Source organism: Octopus sinensis, linkage group LG1 (assembly GCF_006345805.1).
Source record: "Octopus sinensis linkage group LG1, ASM634580v1, whole genome shotgun sequence".
NCBI classification, from domain to species: domain Eukaryota; kingdom Metazoa; phylum Mollusca; class Cephalopoda; order Octopoda; family Octopodidae; genus Octopus; species Octopus sinensis.
The window spans coordinates 142,044,151-142,064,665 of NC_042997.1; the positions used below are offsets into that span (position 1 = coordinate 142,044,151).

General features: G+C 35.4%; 1 long non-coding RNA gene across 1 annotated transcript; it reads left to right on the forward strand.

The window, feature by feature from the left end:
- Positions 1 to 1,221: 1,221 nt before the first annotated feature.
- Positions 1,222 to 18,523, forward strand: LOC118764573. The gene is made up of 3 exons (XR_005000395.1): positions 1,222 to 1,559; positions 1,927 to 1,932; positions 18,513 to 18,523. It is a non-coding gene; the product is annotated as an uncharacterized LOC118764573 (long non-coding RNA).
- Positions 18,524 to 20,515: the final 1,992 nt, after the last annotated feature.

Below are 20,515 nucleotides of genomic sequence, written 5' to 3' on the forward strand. Positions count from 1 at the left end.
TGGGGTCAGTGGTATTGACTCGACCCCCACTTCACTCAAAATTGTTGGTCATGTGCCTAACTTAGAAGCAATTTGAGCTGGCAGAACCCTTAGCATATCAGACAAAATGCTTAGCAGCATACCCTCGAGTGGCAATGGCAGCAACCACCACTACCATCATCAGCAGCAACAGCCGTTCAAAAATTTGGACCTGGAGATCTCCATTTCCAGCGACTTCGAGGGCCACCTCCCAGTGGTGTCGGGCGTTAATGAAGAGCCCTCAACTAGAACAAGACGACCAAAGTTTTTTTTTTTTCGAGGTCTGGGCTCTCCCGCCCCTAAGCCCTAAACCATCACCTAATCCCCCTTATCTGTCTTGTTGCTTAACAACAGCAACAGCAGCATCATGTAATGTCCATGTTGGCATGGGCTGAACTGCTTGACAGGGCCTGATGAGTTAGAGAAATGCATCATACCCCAGTGTCTATTTTGACATGGTTTCTACAGCTAGATGCCCTTCCTAACACCAACCACTTTAACCCTTTTGATACCAACCCAGCTGAAACTGCCTCTGGCTCTATAGTACAAATGTCTTGTTTTGAATGAAAAGCTTGCACCAAACCTTAGTCACAACTTATGTTCCTAACACCAGCTTAATAACTAAGTTATTTTACTAAATTCTTTGTTATATTTAAAATTAATTGAAAAAAAAACACATAGCATCTCAACAGAAATACAGTAATAAAAGGGTTAAAAAGTGTACTGGGTGCTTTTTTGATGGCACCAGCAATGCATGGAAAACAGTTATTGCAATATATATCATGTAGTGATATCATTATATATCAAAACTTAGTGAGAGATATTCCCATATTTGAGCAGGATTTAATTTGTCAACCCCAAAAATATGAATGGCAAATTTGACCTCAACAAGAATTGAATTTATCTTCTGAGTTCAAATCCCGTCAAGGTAAACTTTGCCTTTCAACCTTTTTAATGTCAATTGAAATACCAATCAATTTAACTCTTTAGCATTCAGATTACTCTGTTAAATGTAATGCTAATTTATCTTCATTGTTTTGAATTTATCATTCATTAGCTTGCAGCTTCAAATTTTGATGATGTGATTGTGTATTTTTAGAATGACATTGTAGAGTAGGTGTGAAAGGTCAGATCTGTCTGATCTGAACTTCAAACAGGAAACAATATTTGGGCTGGATATGGCTGGTTTATATACTAAAAGGTTAATTGACTATTTCATCATTATCATTATCATCAGTCTCCTCATTGAATGTCTCTTTTCTATGCTGGCATGGGTTGGATGTTTGACTATATCCACTAAGCCATGGGCTCTCATGTCATCTTTGACTGGATGCTCTTCCTAACATCTACTGCATTCCAGTGTGTACTAGGTGCTTTCTTTTCTTTCATGCTGCAGTACTAGTGAGCAAAGCCAGATTAAGACCAATAGAGGCCCTAAGGACTTAAGATAGTTTGGTGGCCCCATATATATGCAATTCAAAATATAAACAATAATAATTCATAAAATAAATTTTAATTCTTCAAAACAAAACAAAACTAATGTTTATTTTTGTATACTTCCACTTTATATTTGAGAAATTTTCCCCTACTTTTTTTTTTAATTGCAAAGTCTTTGATCAAATCCTCACTATGACACTACAAACACTTTGAATTTATATTTCCAATCATATAAACCTCTTCTAATATTATTTTAGCAAGTTTAAAGGGATTTTTTTTTGTGACGTAAACCATTTACCTTTTCTGTGGGGCCCACCTTCCCTTGATGCCCTAAGCACATGCTTATTTTGCTTAATGGTTAATCCAGCACTGCTAGTGAGGTTAGCAAGTAACTTGCAAGACAGGAAAAGGAAAAAGTAGCAGTGGCAGGATTAGAATAGGGGTGGTTGGCTTTATGTCAGGTGTTGAGAGGCTAAAGTATGATAGAAGAACAAGCACGGGTGTCTTACTATAGAAAAGATACACGACTACCCTGCATTATATAAGGATGGTGAAAGGAGCTGGAAAGAAACTAAATATGGTGGTAATGGGGTGCCAAAGCAAACTCTGAAGGTACAAGGAGGTGAGCATATGTGAGAATATGGACAGTCATCATCATCATCATCGTTTAACGTCCGCTTTCTATGCTAGCATGGGTTCAATGATTTGACTGAGGACTGGCAAACCAGATGGCTGCACCAGGCTCCAATCTGATCTGGCAGAGTTTCTACAGCTGGATGCCCTTCCTAACACCAACCACTTCGAGAGTGTAGTGGGTACTTTTACATGCCACCAGAACAAGGGCCAGTTAGGCGGTACTGGCAATGGCCATGCTCAAATTGTGTTTTTTACGTGCCACCTGCACAGGAGCCAGTCCAGCGGCACTGGCAATGACCTCGCTCGAATGTTTTTTCATGTGCCACCGGTCAAGTGCCAGTAAGGCGGAGCTGGTAACAATCACGCTCGAATAGTGCTTTTTACGTGCCACCAGCATGGAAGCCAGTTTGCTGAATTCTGTAAATTTGTAACATTGTACAAATGTTATAAATCACTATAACAGTTATGATATCGAAATGTTTGATGTATGAGGTGTGAAAAGAAGAATGAGTAATGTTAGTATAGGGCAACAAGTATTAGTTTTATCAATATATTAGCATGGAATAATAAATATCCAAATGTCATTATCATGTGGCTATAGGTGCAGGTATGGTAGTGTGGTTAAGAAGCTGACTTTGTAACCACATGGTTCCAGGTTCATTCCTACTGTGTGGCACCTTGGGCGAATGTCACCTACTCTAGACATAGTCTGAGAAGTGAATTTGGTAGATTAAAACTGTGAAGAATTGTGTGTTTATGTCTGTATTGTGTTTGTTCCCTATCACCATTTGACAACTGGCATTGGTTTGTTATGTCCCCATAACTTAGTGGTTTGGCAAAAAGAGATAACTAGAATAAGTACAAGACCAAAGAAAAAGTGCTGGGTTCAATTTCTCTGACTAAAACCCATCAAGGTAGTGCCCCAGCATGGCCACAGTTCAGTGACTGTAACAAGTAAAAGATAAAAAAAAGTTAAGGACTCAACAGCATTATCTTCCTTTCCCCCTCCTCCTCCTCATCATCTTTTACATCTGTTTTTCCATGTGGGCATGGGTTGGAGTCATTCATCATAGTCCATATCATTGTGCAGCAAGAAAAAAAAAACAATGAAATTTGATATGCTGTGAGTTCTAAATGCATTTTATCATGCCACCCCTGGATCCCCCACTACCTTTTCTTAGCTATTCTTCTAGCTCTGCCATCCTAAATTGGTAGCCTGCAATGGGGTTTGCAGAGTCCACATCTCACTTGACCATGTTTTCCAGGACTGGATACTCACTTTGTTACCAGCCACTTTACAGAGTGTATTGCATGCATTTTATCAAGCAACCAGCACTAGAGAGGTCCCATGAGAACTAAAGGGAGCCTCTCTGCTCTATATTAATTCTATTTAGTAATTGCCCTCTTAAATAGGTAACCTGCAATAAGGCTTGCAGAGCCCATATCTCTCTTGATTTATCAATTGAATGGTATATCTTAGCTTTGTCAGTGCCCACTATCTTATACTCTATCCATTCATTGCCCCCTTAACACTTTAGCATTTAAACTGACCACATCCATCCCTGCTTTATGTTCAAACTTGCTAGAACTGACTTCTCATACTTACTTTACAATGTCATTCTAAAAGTAAACAGTCAAACAATTGGGACTTCAAAGCTACAAGATAATACATGATTAATTCAAAACAATGTCAATAAATAAGCATTACATTTGAGAGAATAATCTGAATGCTAAGGGGTTAAATTTATGTCATTAATACTATAAATATTATCCCTTAAAAGACTAAATGTCCCATGCTATCTTTGGTAATCACTTCTTCTTTGGTGTAGTTTTCACAACTGGAGGTCATGGTGGTGGTGGTGGTGGTGGTGGGAGCAGTTGGGTGTGTGGTGGTTCCAACTAAATAGTTGATATACTTTCATTTCCTGCTCAAGTCATTGATGTTATAAAAACCTAGAGAATTAACAAAACTGAAAAAGACTGAAGACAAATCATAATAGTCTTGGATTTAGACACAAAACCAGCAATTTTGAAGGGAGGGGGGAACAGGTGCAACTATTGACCCTACTACTTGACTGGTACTTCATTTTATTAACCCCTGGAGGTATGAAAGGCAAAGTTGACCTCAGCAGGATTTGAACTCAGAACACAAAGAGCTGGAAGCAGAACAGTAAAGTATTTTGTTCAGTGTTCTGATGATTGTGGCTATTTATTTGCTTCCAAAGACAAACAAAAGTTGTTTATTAATTTAGGTAACAAGGCCAGCAGTTTGAGGGAGCAAAGGTAGTTGATATCATCAACCCCAGGAAGGACCACTAGAATAAAAATACTAAAGAAAGCATAAGTGCTGGATTCAATTTCAACTAAACTCTCCAAGGTGGTACCCCAGTATGGCCACTCAGTCCAATGACTGTAACAAGCAAAAAGATAAAAAGAATGAAAAGCAAAATTGGCTTGGTGGGATTTAAATTCAGAACATAAAGAGCCAATTGAAATGCTGCTAGTAATTCCTTCCAATGCTCTAATCATTGTGCCAGTTCACCGCCTTCCAATGACAAATAATAATGAATGGAAGAAATGGTAAGTCTATCCTTGAATTAGCTTTTCTCCTTGCCTCAGGTTTTCTGGGGGTATGTTTACTATCAGACCACTGTATAGTTTAAGACTTTAGCATTTAAACTGGCCATACCTGACCCAAATATTCTACTTGAATTATGTTCAAACCAGCCAGAGCTGATCTCTCATGTCTTCCCTACAAAGTCATTCTAAAAATAAGCAATCAATCATCAAAATCTCAAAGCTACAAGATAATGCATGATTAATTCAAAACAATATGAATAAATAAGCATTGCATTTGACAGAATAATCTAAATGCTAAAGGGTTAAATGCCTAGCTTATAGAGAGACTGAGTGAACCAAGTAAAGAGCTGAATAAGCTACATTAATAAATTAGTACAAAGTGAAAGTCTTTTTCTGGGTAAATAAATTGGGTAAATAAATTCAATTTCATTTGCACAACAACAATTGCTTAACCGACTTTATTTTATTTTGTCTGAGTTTTTAATTCTTATGTATTCGTTTTAATCTTCTTACAGTTTATTAAAACTGTAATTTGTGTAGTTTAGTTTCAGAGCTTAATTCTGATGTTGGAACAGATTTGTTAAACCCAGATTTTAATAATCAATCTCAGTAAATAGACTCTATAATATATGTATTACTGTTTGATTTTTCTCTTGTGTCTCTGATATACACTCAAGTAAATATACTTAATTCACTTACAGTTAGGAACTGCAGTTTATACATTGACAGAATTATCAATATTTCCCTGTGAAACTAATAAATCACATCTGAATCACTTGACTTTCTGTTCATACTTGTTACAAGCCACCTCCAAGATAATTTGATCAATTTCTTATAGCATTAGATAAGACAGTACAATAACAATTTTCTAATTTATTTACTTAGTTCCACATGCTGGACACATCATCTTAGTTCTGTCAGTGGTCTAACTAGATAAATGCATTAGAACAAAACTTGCTTTTTGTATAGTTCTGTTGGCTTTGTCTCAGGAAACCAGTGTTTTGTAGGATAATACCAAGGAACTAAGAGGCCATAATGATTTAATCAATACCATTATCTTCCATAGAACTGAAGATATTAGACAGATGTTTTCAATTCTAATTCTTGCCATTAAAGATGTTAACAATATCTCGTTTTCCAACTGAAATTATTTCCTGGTATTGGTATTATACCATTTCCCAATTACCTCTGTCTTTGTTATCGGCAGCCTTGAAACTTTATTGATAGCAATCAGTTTAAGCTGTGTTATTTATGCTTACCGGGCTCTCTATTCTCAAGCCACAAAAGGAATTCTATTCCATAAAATAAAACTCTTTCTTTTTGTCTTCCCTCCCAGAACAACAAAATGGTCATAAAATTTACTTGTGATTACATAGTAACTTTTGTAGTGTTATTTCTGTGACCTTAATCTTTTGTATTAATAAATGATTAACCACATGGAGATCTCCACGCACATTTACATCCTGTCATAAATTTACTTATAAATGAGTTTGATGAAAGTTATTCTCTTCTTTATGTTCCTGCGATTTCATTAGTTTTGGTTATTTAAAAGTGTCTGGTCACATATTTTATTCATAAATATTGCTCTTCTCTTGATTTACTGACCACAAGCGAAAAGCAAATAATTGTTTTGTCTGTAAACCAGCAGTTCACAACTGGGGTCCGCATGACTCTTGAGAGCCCATATAAGAGTTTATTGTTAAAATTTATGTGCAATAAATTGGTTCTTTTACAATACATAAAGTATGTTAACTTTTTATACAATTCCTAATACATGCCGTCATCAACTTACAACCTATCCAGCTTACAACCGATTGACTTTATGATGATTGACGCACCAGCTCCCAGCAGCGATAATATATAGTCCAGTTGAAATCTAATGGGTTTAATTTCTTAGAAATTAACCTATCTACAGATGATGTCAGCTAATAAACACTTACCCTAGGTTTGGTTTTCAATTGCCACAATAGTTATCCTAAGTGTTGGATGAATATCCTGTCATGGAGACATCAAGGCAACCTCATATGTGTTTATTAGATGACTGCTTGAGACAAATAACACTGTTGCAGTATAATACAGAAAGCTGTATGTGACTCTTACCTGAGAATGTACCTTAAGAATGTAAAAATATAAAACAAGGTTATGTAATCTTATAGGCTGACTTACAACCAGTCAGTCAAAACCAATTGTGGTCATAAGTTGATGACCCGTATTTAATTATAAAAAATATAATAGGATTTTTTAAACATCAAATGGCTAGAAGAGTCCATCCGAGTAAAATAGAAATCAAAGGGGTCCACAGGTAAAATATGGTTGAGAACCACTGCTCTAAACAGTTACTTGAAACTGCTAGAAATAGGAATCAAATCTTTAAAATGAAAGAACATTTTATGTAATGTAGTCCTTAATATACAACAAAAAAAGCATGACCAAAGTTAGAACAGTCTTGATTGGCTCAAGGCTATAGCAGAAGACACTACTATTGACAAGGTGTCATTGAGTGCAATTGAACCCAAAGCTGTGTGGTTGTAACATGAAATTCTAACCCATGTAGCCATGTCTGTATTTTTAAACATCCATTAAGAAAATGTGAGAAAAGGTGAGAGTAAGGTAGATGTAAGAGGTGGAAGGGTGAGAACACTGGAAAACAAAAGGAAAATGTAAAAAAAGGGAAAAGGGAAAATTAGAGATATGTCCTCTTTGGCCATAAAGCCATAATAAGGCTGAATGGATAGGGATTTAGAATCTGCGATACAGCCATTGTCAGAAGAGGGTGATATTTTCCATTTCACTAAAAGGAATTTATCCATATGTTTACATTAACTGAAAATTTCAAACCTGGAATTCAGCAGTGCAGTGGATTTCTCAGATTTGAAAAGGATCTGTGATCTTTCAGCTATGCATAGCTTGGCATTTTTTTTTTTTTATCCATTAGCATATGGCATGGATTTTTCAACTATTTTCCACTTGATTGTATGTGGTGTGACATTAGACTTCAGACTCCACATGTGGTTAGCCAATTTAAAGGCTTTACTTTAGCTCCTGTACTGAAAGAAAGATATGTAGTTAGCATAATAATTTTTGAAGTCACCTTCACATAACCCAATGTAACTCTTCTTTTCAGTTATGTTATCATCTACCATTGCTGTAACTTCTGCCATATATATGATAGATTTAATCATGTACCCCTGGTCGAGTAGACAACTTCTTGGATCTTGACAGTTACAATTGAGAGAAGTTGTAGTTGTAATTTAAAGAACCAGTCTTGTCACACTGTATCCCACTGAATCTCCCTGAGAACTACATAAAGAGTATAGGTGTCAGAATGGTGCTCAACCACTTGCACATTAATTTCATGAGCAGACTGGAACACTCATCATTGTAACTAACAGAGAATCAAGCCATGCCATTCATTTATTCCTTTACTGACTTCAGTTATTGAACTAGGACCATGCTAGGACACCAGCTTCATTGGTTTTAGTCTCTTATATCAACTCAACTACTTTGGTTCTTGTTTTCTTGCAGAGGAGGCAGAAAGGTCAAGACAGCCATTTGTACCCATTGCCTGGCTGAACCCTTTCATTACCAATCCAGCTGAAACTGGCCCTGGCTCTAAGTACAAATGTCGTTTTCATAAGCCTTTAATTAAAATCTCCCACCAAACCTTAGTCATAATTTATATTCCTAACAGTAGCTAAATGACAACTAAGTTATTATACGAAATTCTTTGTTATGTTTAAAGTAATTGAAAGAAACACAGAGCATCTCAAAATACATACAGTAATGAAAGGGTGAAACACCACCACTTGGTGACCATTCTCTTGCAAGTAACTTCTTTCCTTTTTCCCATTAATCACAGACTCCTTCAAAAGGGCTGTTATTTTTCCTATGACTAAACCATTAATAAAAAGAGCTAAAAACAAAACTAATTAAAATATTATAAGATATTGTTTGGATATGAGACATGAGACTGACAGTAACATTCACACCAGTTATATGCTATAATCAGTAATATACTGCTTCATAATATACATATATACATGTATATGCATGTGTGCATGTGTGTGTGTGTGTGTGCACGCATGTGTTTGCGTGTGTGTGTGTCTGTGTGTCTGTCTTTCTGTCTGTATCTGTGTGTGTGTGTGTGTATTTGTTCTACCTTTCTAATTTGCTATGAAAATGTGTTCAGTCATGCAGAAATATTATTTTGCTTGGATAAAAGGTGAGGTTTGGCAATAAGAAGAGCATCCTGTCATGTGTATCTATGTCAACAAATTCCATCTGGCCCATGCAAGCATGGAAAATTGGATATTAAAACAATAATGATGATGACAATGATATACTGGTTGCAATGAATAAACTGTTGTCTAAATTACACAAAAATGAAAATAACACTGACATCTCATTTTAAAAGATATATTTACCAAAATTACATATAAATATCTTGAAATACTAAAGAGTAAATTTATTCAATAAAATCGCCATTGCCTTCAACCAGATAACTTCAGAATCTCCATCAACTCTTCTGGATGGTCTCCCTGTTTAAGTTAGTGAATGCTGCCATAATCCTTGCCTTCAGTGCATCTTTGGTGTTACAAGGAGTTTTGTTGGTCTCTTGCTTAACTGTGCCCCATGCATAAAATCAAGGGAGTTGCAGTCTAGAGAATTAGCTGGCCAAATGTTAGGGGTGATGTGGTCGCAGAAATTGTCTAACAGTCATGACTGGATTCTCCTGTTTGTGTGGCATGGTGCAGAGTCCTGTTGCCAGACATAGGGTCTTCCATCAGCCAGGGCAGCACTACCTCCTTCATGATAATTCTGAGGCCGTGTGGGAAGATGAATGGAAGCGTAACGTTGTCATCACTAGTGATCACTTCAAACACCATGATGTTGACTGGATGTTTCATTTTTGTCACTCTAGGTACATGTCCTCAGATTGACACCCAAACACTCTGAAATGTTCATATTGGAGCATCTGGCATGAATGCCCAGAGGGGAACCTTTTAAGTGCACCCACGGTCATTCGTGACTAACAGAATCAAGTCATACATTCATACATGCATACATACATACATACATACATACATACATACATACATACATACATATATATATATTATATACGCACACACACATATATATGTATACCTATATGTATATACATATATACATAAATATGTATATATATATACACACACACACAGATATATATGTGTGATATATATATATATATATATATTCTATCTATCTATCTACACATATACTGCACCCCACACACACACATACACACACATACATATACATTATATATATATATATATATATATATATATATATATATATATATATATTTATTATTTTTAAAAATAAAAGTAAAAACATGTGACTAGTATACTTGGAAAATGCAACAGAATTTTGATGGAAGGGAAATTAGCTGATGAAATGAATCTTTGTGTAACAATACTTTGATAACTGAAATAATGAAACAGGAGACTAAATTAAAATTTAAGCAAAAGACCAACATCGCATAAAGTGAATGTGAAGGGAAAAGAGAATAATGAACAGATATATAGAATATTTAAAAAGATATGAAAAGAGAAAGAAAAGGGAAGGATAAATAAGAGGGAATAAATAGAGGGAAATGTGAGGGTGGTGGAGAAAGAGGAAAGAGTGTTAGAAAGAGAATAATTGAAATCTAGAGTGAAAGAAAGCTCTGTGGATTTGTAATAATTCTTTGGTTTATTAGAAGAAAACAAATGAAGATTACGATTGAAAGATAACTGAAAAGATTAAAGAGAAAATAATATTGATCTGATATTAGAAAGATTGGATTTGTGTGCGTGTGTGTGTGTTTGTGTGTGCATGTGCACACATGTATGTGCTTAGTGTGCTTAGTGTGTGAGGATATATATATATATATATATATATATATATAATGTGATAGATTTACTCTTAAAGATGGAATTCTTGAAGAAAATGAAGATATTTTGCTAAATGGATCAAAGTAATATTATTCTTAATTGGAATGGTTTTAAGTACTTTTCACTAGTGAACCAATGAAGGAACCTGTTTGCAATCACTTGAACTGTTAGAAATAGCAGCCAAATTTAACTTAAATCATTCTCTGCCACATTAAAGAGGACAAACACATTAGATAATGTAGTATTAAATACACAGTATCTGAAATAACCCTTTCTGCAATAGGCACAAGGCCTGAAGTTTTGGGGAAGGGGGCTAGTTGATAGCATTGATCCTATTCCATGACTGGTACTTAATTTATCAACCTCAAAAGGATGAGAAGCAAAATTGACCTCAGTGGAATTTGAACTCAGAACATACAGATGGAGAAAATGCCGCTATGTACTTTACCTGGTGTACCAAAAATTCAACCAGCTCACTACTTTAACAGTTTCTGAAATAATATGAAATGGTTATGGTTTTATCATTGATCTAATCGATCTGAGCTTACAAAGATATTAAACAAGTTCAACAACAACAAAGACTAGCGGTCTCTTATGCCCTCATACATACATCACGGACTCTCATCTCATAGACAACAGATGAGGGATCTGCAATTTCTTACTGAACAAACTGCACAAAGTTTTGTTTACAGTGATCAAATGTTTGTACTGTACATTAGCTCACTCCTGCTACCCAATTGACAGATGTGTGGTGCACCATACATCAGATGTTGAAGTGATTGCAGAATGATGTGAAATGAAGTGTTTTGCTCAAAACTACCACAAATCACCCAGTCTGAAAATTGAAACCATGATCTCACAACCACAAATGCAACAGCCTAATGACAAGGCCACATGCCCTCACATACATACATACATACATACATACATACATACATACATACATAATTAATAAAAAAAAACGGAGAAAAATACAAGAAAGAAACAACGCAAGGACATGGTACATGCAAAGTATTAATAAGACATTCAGAGAAGGAAAGGAAGACCAGTTGTTTTGCATTTTGAGCAAAGCTCTTCTTTGGAAACAGGAGACAGAGGAAAGTCCAAAAGAAAAGGAAGAAGGAGGAAAAAGAATCGCCAACAATCCACTGGTAGTTACATTTTGGAATGACCAGAAGTAGATGGATAAAGAGAAAGTGCTTTCTGGGACAGAAGAGTGTGAAAAATGATTGGTATCTGTGTGTATGCGGGGTGCGTGCGTGTGTGTGCGTGCATGCGTGTGGTGAATGTGAGTGTATGTGAGTGTATGGTAGTGTGTGTGTGGCAGTAACTATGTTGCAGCTAAAACAATTTACAATGCCATTCGCAAAAAAGACTGTCCTGAAATAAACTTAGAAAATCCTTCTCTTATGGAATACATTCATAAATACCAACTCAAGGAATACTGGTAGACTATTCCCATCAAAACATCTGTCAAATGTAAGCATAACAGGCTAGATATTGTTGTTTGGGCCAGAGGGGCAAAGGTATGTACCATCATAGAGGCCAGCTGCCCTGCAGATATAAATATCTCTTTGAAAATCAAAGAAAAAGAGGATATCTATGGACAGCTTCTTTGAAACCACCAGTCTTGTTAGTAAATGCTTAAAGGAAAATCTAGATAAACTGGGACTTTCAGAAAGATAAATCGACCAGCTAATTAGTACAAGTGCAATCTGTGAGTGGAACAGTAAAAATATGCAAGACTTTTCTCAGGTTCCAAGTGTGAATTTGTCTGTGTTAACTACATCCCAAAGATGGAGCCTTGTATGGAAACTGCCTCCCTCCTTAGTGGAAGATTTATGATAATAAAAAAATAGAAGAGACATACATGCATGCATACATACATACATACATATGTACGTACGTACATGCATACATACATACATACATACATACATACATACATACATACATACATTGGCGGCGAGTTGGCAGAATCGTTAGCACGCCGGGCAAAATGCTTAGCGGTATTTCGTCTGCCGCTACGTTCTGAGTTCAAATTCCACTGAGGTCGACTTTGCCTTTTATCCTTTTGGGGTCGATTAAATAAGTACCAGTTATGCACTGGGGTCGATATAATCGACTTTAATCCCTTTGTCTATCCTTGTTTGTCCCGTCTATGTTTAGCCCTTTGTGGGCAATAAAGAAATAATACATACATACATTCCCATCAAAACTTATGTCAAATGTAGGCAAACAGACAGGATATTGTTGCTTGGGACAAACAAGAAATGTATGCACTTGCCGATGTGAATATCTCTTTGAAAGTCAAAGAAAATGAGAATAATTATTGGATAGTTGCTTCTGTATCTAGATTATATAGTCACATTATACCAATTATTACTGATGCATTTGGATAAGCTAGGATTTTCAGAAATAGAAATCAACCAGTTAATTCATGCACTGCTAAGACAATTTGTAAGTGGAACAGTTATAATATGTAAGAATTTTCTCAAATTTGAAATGCAAAATTGATTTTGTTATCTAGATTCCAATGATGGAATTTAGTATCACTTTTACAAACCAGCTCCTTCTTAACAGGAAGACTTCAAATAATTAAAACAAGACAACATAAATACATACAGCAGATGGCAATATAATTTTAAAGATTTGTCAAAAAGAAAATATTTATGCTGGACTGGTGAGAAATGTGCAGTTATTGCACCCAGACTATAATTTTAGATTTCTATCAATAGTTATTGGAACAACCAGGTATGTGACTAACTGCCTCCAGAACAATCTTTAGAAGCTAGATTTCACAAAATCAGAAAGAACATGCTTGATCAGATTACAGCCTCAAGTTATCAAAGGCACTGTCAAAATATGTAAAACATTCATGAAGTTCAGTATTTAATAAGATCCATCTATGTAATGCCATTCATGCCTGTGCACATGTCGTTATGTGCATTTGTATATGTACATGTATGCATATATGTATGTATACATATATACACATGCATGCATATATATGCTTGCATACATATATATGCACACACATACATACATAAATGCATTCATACATACATGCATACATAATGTACATAAATGCATACATACATACATACATACATACATACATACATACATACATATATAAATGCATACATATATGCATACATAAATAAATGCTTACATACAGACATGTATACATACATAAGTGCATACATGCATACATACATTGATACAGGCATAAATGTTAAATGTTTGCATACCTGCATACATATATACACACATGCATTCATCCATCCACCCATCCATCCAGCCATACATAAATACATACATACAAACATACATACATGCATGCATGCATACATACATACATAAATGCATACATACATACATACATACATACATACATACATACATACATACATACATACATACATACATACATACATACATACATACATATATTTCTACATATAAGACTAGCATGTTGATGCTGTCTATATTTTAATGGAAGATTCATGTTTTTAGGCTAGAAACCAGCTCTTTACTCATTGGTGAGAAATTTGAAAAATAAAAACCAAGAAAACTTACACACACACACATGCACATTCACACATACATACAAATATGTATACATGTATGTATGTGCATACATACATACATACATGCATCCCAGTATATTTCATTGAACCAATGTGTGTGCTGCATGTGTGTGTATATATGTATGTATGTATGTATGTATGTATGTATGTATGTATGTATGTATGCATGCATATATGTATATATGTACGTATAATTCAGTAGGTAAATAATATATCTGTTGTGAATTATGAGAAACTATTGTATTTTCATGGAGTTATACAATGGTGCATACTTTTAAGACATTCATTCCATAAATATCTTCTTTTAAAGAAAATTTAATTCATTATATCACTTCTTGTATGAATATCCAGTAATTCTGGTGTTTTCAACCAGACCAAGATTGATGAATTTCATTTTTGTTCAGTAATAAAAAGCTTTCTATTGTTGTAAGCAATGGATTGAATTATTTTTGTAAAATTAAGAAAAATACTTCTTGGAAACATATTTCAATGAGTCTAGATTTTTTTTAAATCTTAGGAGCAGGCATTTCTGGATGGTAAGAAGCTTGCTTCTCAACAACATGGTTCTGGGTTCAATCCCATTGTATAGCATGATGGGCAAGTGTCTTCTACTATCGCCTCAGGCTAACCAAACCCTTGTGAGTGAATTTGGTAGACAGAAACTGAAAGAAGACCATCGTATGTGTGTTGGTTTGTGTGTTTGTCTCCCACTACTGCTTGACAACCAATGTTGGTGTGTTTATGTCCCCGAACTTACTGGGTCGGCAACAGAGACCGATAGAATTTGTACAAGGTTTAAAAAAAAATAAGTACTGGGGTTGATCCATTCAACTAAATTTCTTCAAGGCAGTGCCCCAGCATGACCGCAGTCTAATGAATGAAACATGTAAAAATATGAACAATAAAAAGATATATACTTTTAGTAAGAAGAGGAGCAACATATGGGACTTTTCAGAACAAGATTTTTTTTCTTTTACTTGTTTCAGTCAATTGACTGTGGCCATGCTGGGGCAGCACCTTTTAATCAAAGAAATCCACCACTGGACTTATTCTTTGTAAGCCTGGTGGTGGTGGGAATAATGATGATGATGATGATGATGGCGATTATCTACTTAGAAATATGACATTGAAAGCTAAAAGGGGTGATATACAAACTTGATGACAGAAACAAAGGCATAGGCTTTAAAGATAGGATAAACATCAATAACCTGTGGAACAGGCATCAATAAAACTAAAACTGTGAAGTCCAGCAAGTGAAGGGATGAAAAGTGTCATTGAATACGTATATATGAGATGTACCAAATGGTTTGAATATCTTGGAATTCATAAGAAGTGACAACTCTTTAGAAAATGAATTTAAAAGCTTTAAGAAAACAAATGAAACAGACTGAAATGCTTTATATGATCAACGTTTTTCTGTTACCAAGCAAAGCAGTATTTCCCCATGGTTAGATATGTTTTTGCAGAATATTGGAAGCATGTGGCCTACAGGTTAGAGTGTTAGAATCATGATCCTAAGATTGTGGTTCCAGTTTCTGGACTGGGTGACATGTGTTCTTTTGTGCAAAACCTTTCATTTCATGTTGCACCAGTTCACTCAGCTAGTAAAAATGAGGAATTCTGTGACAGTCTGGCATCCCAAACAGGGAGTAAATGTATATACTCCATGGAAACCAGGAAACGGATCCTTATGAATCCATAACTACACCTTATGAATCCACAAGGCTTGAGAAGAGTGCTTTATTATTATTGTCCAAGCCATGCTAGCATGGAAAACAGACGTTAAATGATGATGAGGAAGAGTGGGAATGAATGACACTGCTTGTATGACAGTGACACTCATTTACAATTATCACATGATGTTAAGACAGGGAGACACAACATACACACACACACACACACACACACACACACACACACACACACATACACACATACACACACACTCACACTCACATACACACATGCTCATGCACATACACATACAACAGGATCCTTTCAGTTTTCAGCTACCAAATAAACCCACTCACAAGGCTTTGGTCAGCCTCAGGCTACACAATGAAACTGGACCCCAAATTATGTGGTTGGGAAGCACACTTCTTAACCACACAGTCACACCTCTCCCCACAGTACAAGGTAACAAAAGGGTCAATATAAAGAAGAGAGTCATGATATATTAACAGAACTATACTTAATAATCTTAGATTGTTGGGTGACCTGCTGTGCTTGAGGAGACCTATTGAGTCAAGTACATCAACATCAAAATAAAATATCAAATGGAAATTATAGTTGTGATACCTGTGCTGGTGGCATATAAAAAGCACCATCCGAACATGACCAATGCCTGCGCCGCCTTGACTGGCTTCCATGCCACTGGCATGTAAAAAGCACCAACTGATCGTGGCCGTTGCCAGCCTCCTCTGGCCCCTATGCCGCTGGCACGTAAAAAGCACCCACTACACTCACGGAGTGGTTGGCGTTAGGAAGGGCATCCAGCTATAGAGGCACTGCCAGAATAGACTGGAGCCTGGCACAACCTCCTGGTTTCCCAGACCCCAGTCGAACTGTCCAACCCATGCTAGCATGGAAACCGGACGTTATACGATGATGATGATGATGATGATGATGGACCTTTTGAAATCTTACAACCTTTGAAATCTTAGTCTTGGAGACCAGATGGCATGATTTTAGTGATAAATGAAATGGTTTGAGATACAATGAATGTAGTCTATTTAATAAAAAAAAAAGAATCTTTTCTGCTATAGGCACAAGGCCTGAAATTTATGGGAGAGGGATAGTCAGTTAAATCGACCCCAGTGCAGAACTGGTACTGAAAAGATGAATGGTAAAGTTGGCTTCGTTTGAATTTGAACATAAGGACGAATGAAATGTTGCTAAGCATTTTGCCTGGTGTGCTAACAAATCTGTCAGCTTGTTTCCCTTATAGATAAAGGAATAATGAAAAGTGGGAGTAAGTGATTGGACGCTGGGCTTCAGTCTCAACTTGAAGACTGGCTAATTCATCAAACAGAAGAACAGACAGCCCAAGGTAATAGAAGAAGGAAAAAGCCTTGACCAACTTGCTTGAGGATGATGAAGAGAGAAAGGGGAGATCACAACTGGGGAGAGACTGAAACTGATGTACACAATCACCAAGGCTGGTGAGAATATGAATCAAATGGCACTGGTGGTCTGACGAACTGTAGTCTAAACCATGTCAGTATGAAAATGATGGTGGTGGTGGTGGTATTGATGAAGATGAATAGGAGGAGGATAAATCACTGATGATGATGATGGTGGGTGAGGAGGAGGAGGAGAGCAATGATAATGGCAACAATGATGATGACAGTGATGATGACAATATCAGTGATGGTAACAATGATTATGATGACAATGGTGATGACAATCACAATCATGGCAACAACATTAAGTCCATATTTTGTTTGGGGATGGATGCAGAGGCAGAATTGTTACTGAGCTTAGCAGCATTTCTTCCGATTTTAAGTTCCAAGTCCAAATGCCACCAGAGTCATCTTTGCCTTTCATCTTTTTGAGATTAATACCAGTTGTGCACTGGGGCCAATATAATTGACTTGCCCTCCCCCATAATTGTTGGCTTTGTGCCAAAATTTGAGACCAATATTTTGTTTGGGGTAAGTGCAGCAAGTGGGTCCCAGCATTTTGAAGTGAAATATTTAGGAGGAAATCTACAAAATAAGGCACTTTAACCTTTTGGTATTCAGATTACTCTGTCAAATGTAATACCTATTTATTCACATTTTATAAAATTAATTCTGTATTATCTTGTAGCTTTGATATTTCGAAGATATGATTGTTTATTTTTAGAATGACATTGCAGGGCAGGTGTGAGAGGCCTGATCTGGTCAGTTTTAGCATAAAACAGGTAGAACATTTGGGCCAGATATGGCCAGTTTTAAATGCTAAAGGGTTAATAGGGGAAGGCAGACCATTTTTGAATACTTCCATAGCAAATGCTGTTTGTGGAAACTAATTATGTCTTTATGATTCAGGAATCTAAAGGAGGGGTTTTCAACCATTTTTTACTTGTAGACCTCTTTAATTCCTATTTTAATCAGGTGGACCCCCATAGCCATTTAATGCTTAAAAAATCCTATTGCATCTTTTTTTTTATAATTAAATATTATTAGGAAGTGCACAAAAAAAATTAACATAGGTGCAGGAGTGGCTGTGTGGTAAGTAGCTTGCTTACCAACCACATGGTTCCAGGTTCAGTCCCACTGCATGGCACCTTGGGCAAGTGTCTTCTACTATAGCGTCAGGCCAACCAAAGCCTTGTGAGTGGTAGATGGAAACTAAAAGAAGCTGGTTGTGTATATATATATATATATACATATACATATACATATATACATACATACATATATAAATAGATGTGTGTATTTTTCCTTTGTTAACAATTAGCACAGAAAAAATAGATAAATAGTTTCCAGGGTAGCAAAAAATCACACAAGTAAAGAGGTTGTAACTCCTTGTTTTTAAAGGTAGAAACTTTGGGTTTACGTGAAATTTTTTTGTATAATATGTAAATAAATGAATGGAGTTTAATACAGGTATAATTCAATTCTGACACATGTTTCGAAGATATCACTGATATTATTCCAAAGGAATAAAATGGTGTAAAACAATGTAATCTTCTCTTCAGGCAAGTGAAGAAATGAAACTTGCCAATAAGACATTTTAACAGAAGGTTACATTGTTTTACACCATTTTATTCCTTTGGAATAATATCAGTGATATCTTCGAAACATGTGTCGAAGTAAAAGTATTTGAATTATGCCTGTGTTAAACTCCATTTATTTATTTATAAATACATACATACATACATATAGATATACATATGTATATATATATATATATATATATATATATATATATATATATATATATATATATATATATATATATATATATATATATATATATATATATACGTATGTATGTATGTATGTATGTATGTATATGCTTGTGAGGCTGTGTTTGTCCCCACCAACCATCGCATGACAACCAATATTGGTGTGCTTATGTTCCCGTAACTAGCGGTTCAGTAAAAGAGGCTGATAGAATAAGTTCTAGGCTTACAAAGAATAAGTCCTGGGGTCAATTTGTTTAACTAAAGGCAGTGTTCCAGCATGGCTGCTGTCAAATGTCTGAAACAAATAAAAGAATAAAAGAATATTTTATGTATTCTAGAAATATAACCAATTTATTGCACATAAATTTTAACAACAAAATCTTATACGAACCCCAAAGTGACAGAAGTTCCAATGAAGAACTCAAGGAAAGGCTTACAAATTTAGATTATAGGCAATTCAGTTTGGCTTTTCTTTAAATATTCCAGAATAACAAAATAGTAATAACTATAACCTAAGGTCACATTGAAACACTTGCCTAAGTTACCATATCATAGTATTAATCCTAGAACCATGTAATTTCAAAGCAAACTCATAACCATGTTTGTGTTTATAATTAACCATAGTTATTCAGCTCAGTTGTGTTAGCTGAGCAACGAGCCAAGCTATTGAATCAATAGTTCAATAACAGTTCAATATTTGAACCACTAAGAAATTTTGTCTTATAACAGTAAACAAAAAACAAAAAAAAATGGTCTGAATTATTTAAAGATCTAAGAAGATTAAAAAAAATTCCAGTCTGAACAGAACTTTTGCAGACTCATTAATTTGTCATAGTGGAGACTGTTTGTGTTTGATCAGATAGCCATAAAGATATTTGTTGTTTTGTTGGGATTTTTTTATCCAATATTATGAACTATGATACCTGATAGCAATTAACAATTAAAACAAAATCAAGACTAAAATACACGTCTCATTATTTTAAAAAATTATAGAAAAATGTTCTCTAACGAAAACTGGTGATGGAAATAATAGTTGTACTACTTTCAAAACATACAAGTTGGCTAAGTCAAAGATACAATGTATTTCACAAGAATATAATAAATTTTTGCATTAGGTTTTTAAGAATTCAGAGCTCAATAAATGTCATTTTCATAAATTCATGTACTCATGCTCTAATATATATATATATATATATTGTGACCTCTTCAGCAACTCTCTATCCCATGTGTCTCTTCTAGTTTGGCTTATTCCATTTTGTCAATATATATACAAAGAATATGAGGGGTTTAGTTCGCTGGTGATCTAACCACATAGGTATGCTGTGTAAGTGGTATAATTGGTCATCCATTAGGTTCCAAGTTTACAGCTGAGGCTGGAGCTAGGGATCCGTAGTGGGCTTCCAAGTTAGCCAGTATATATTACAGGATAAAGGACA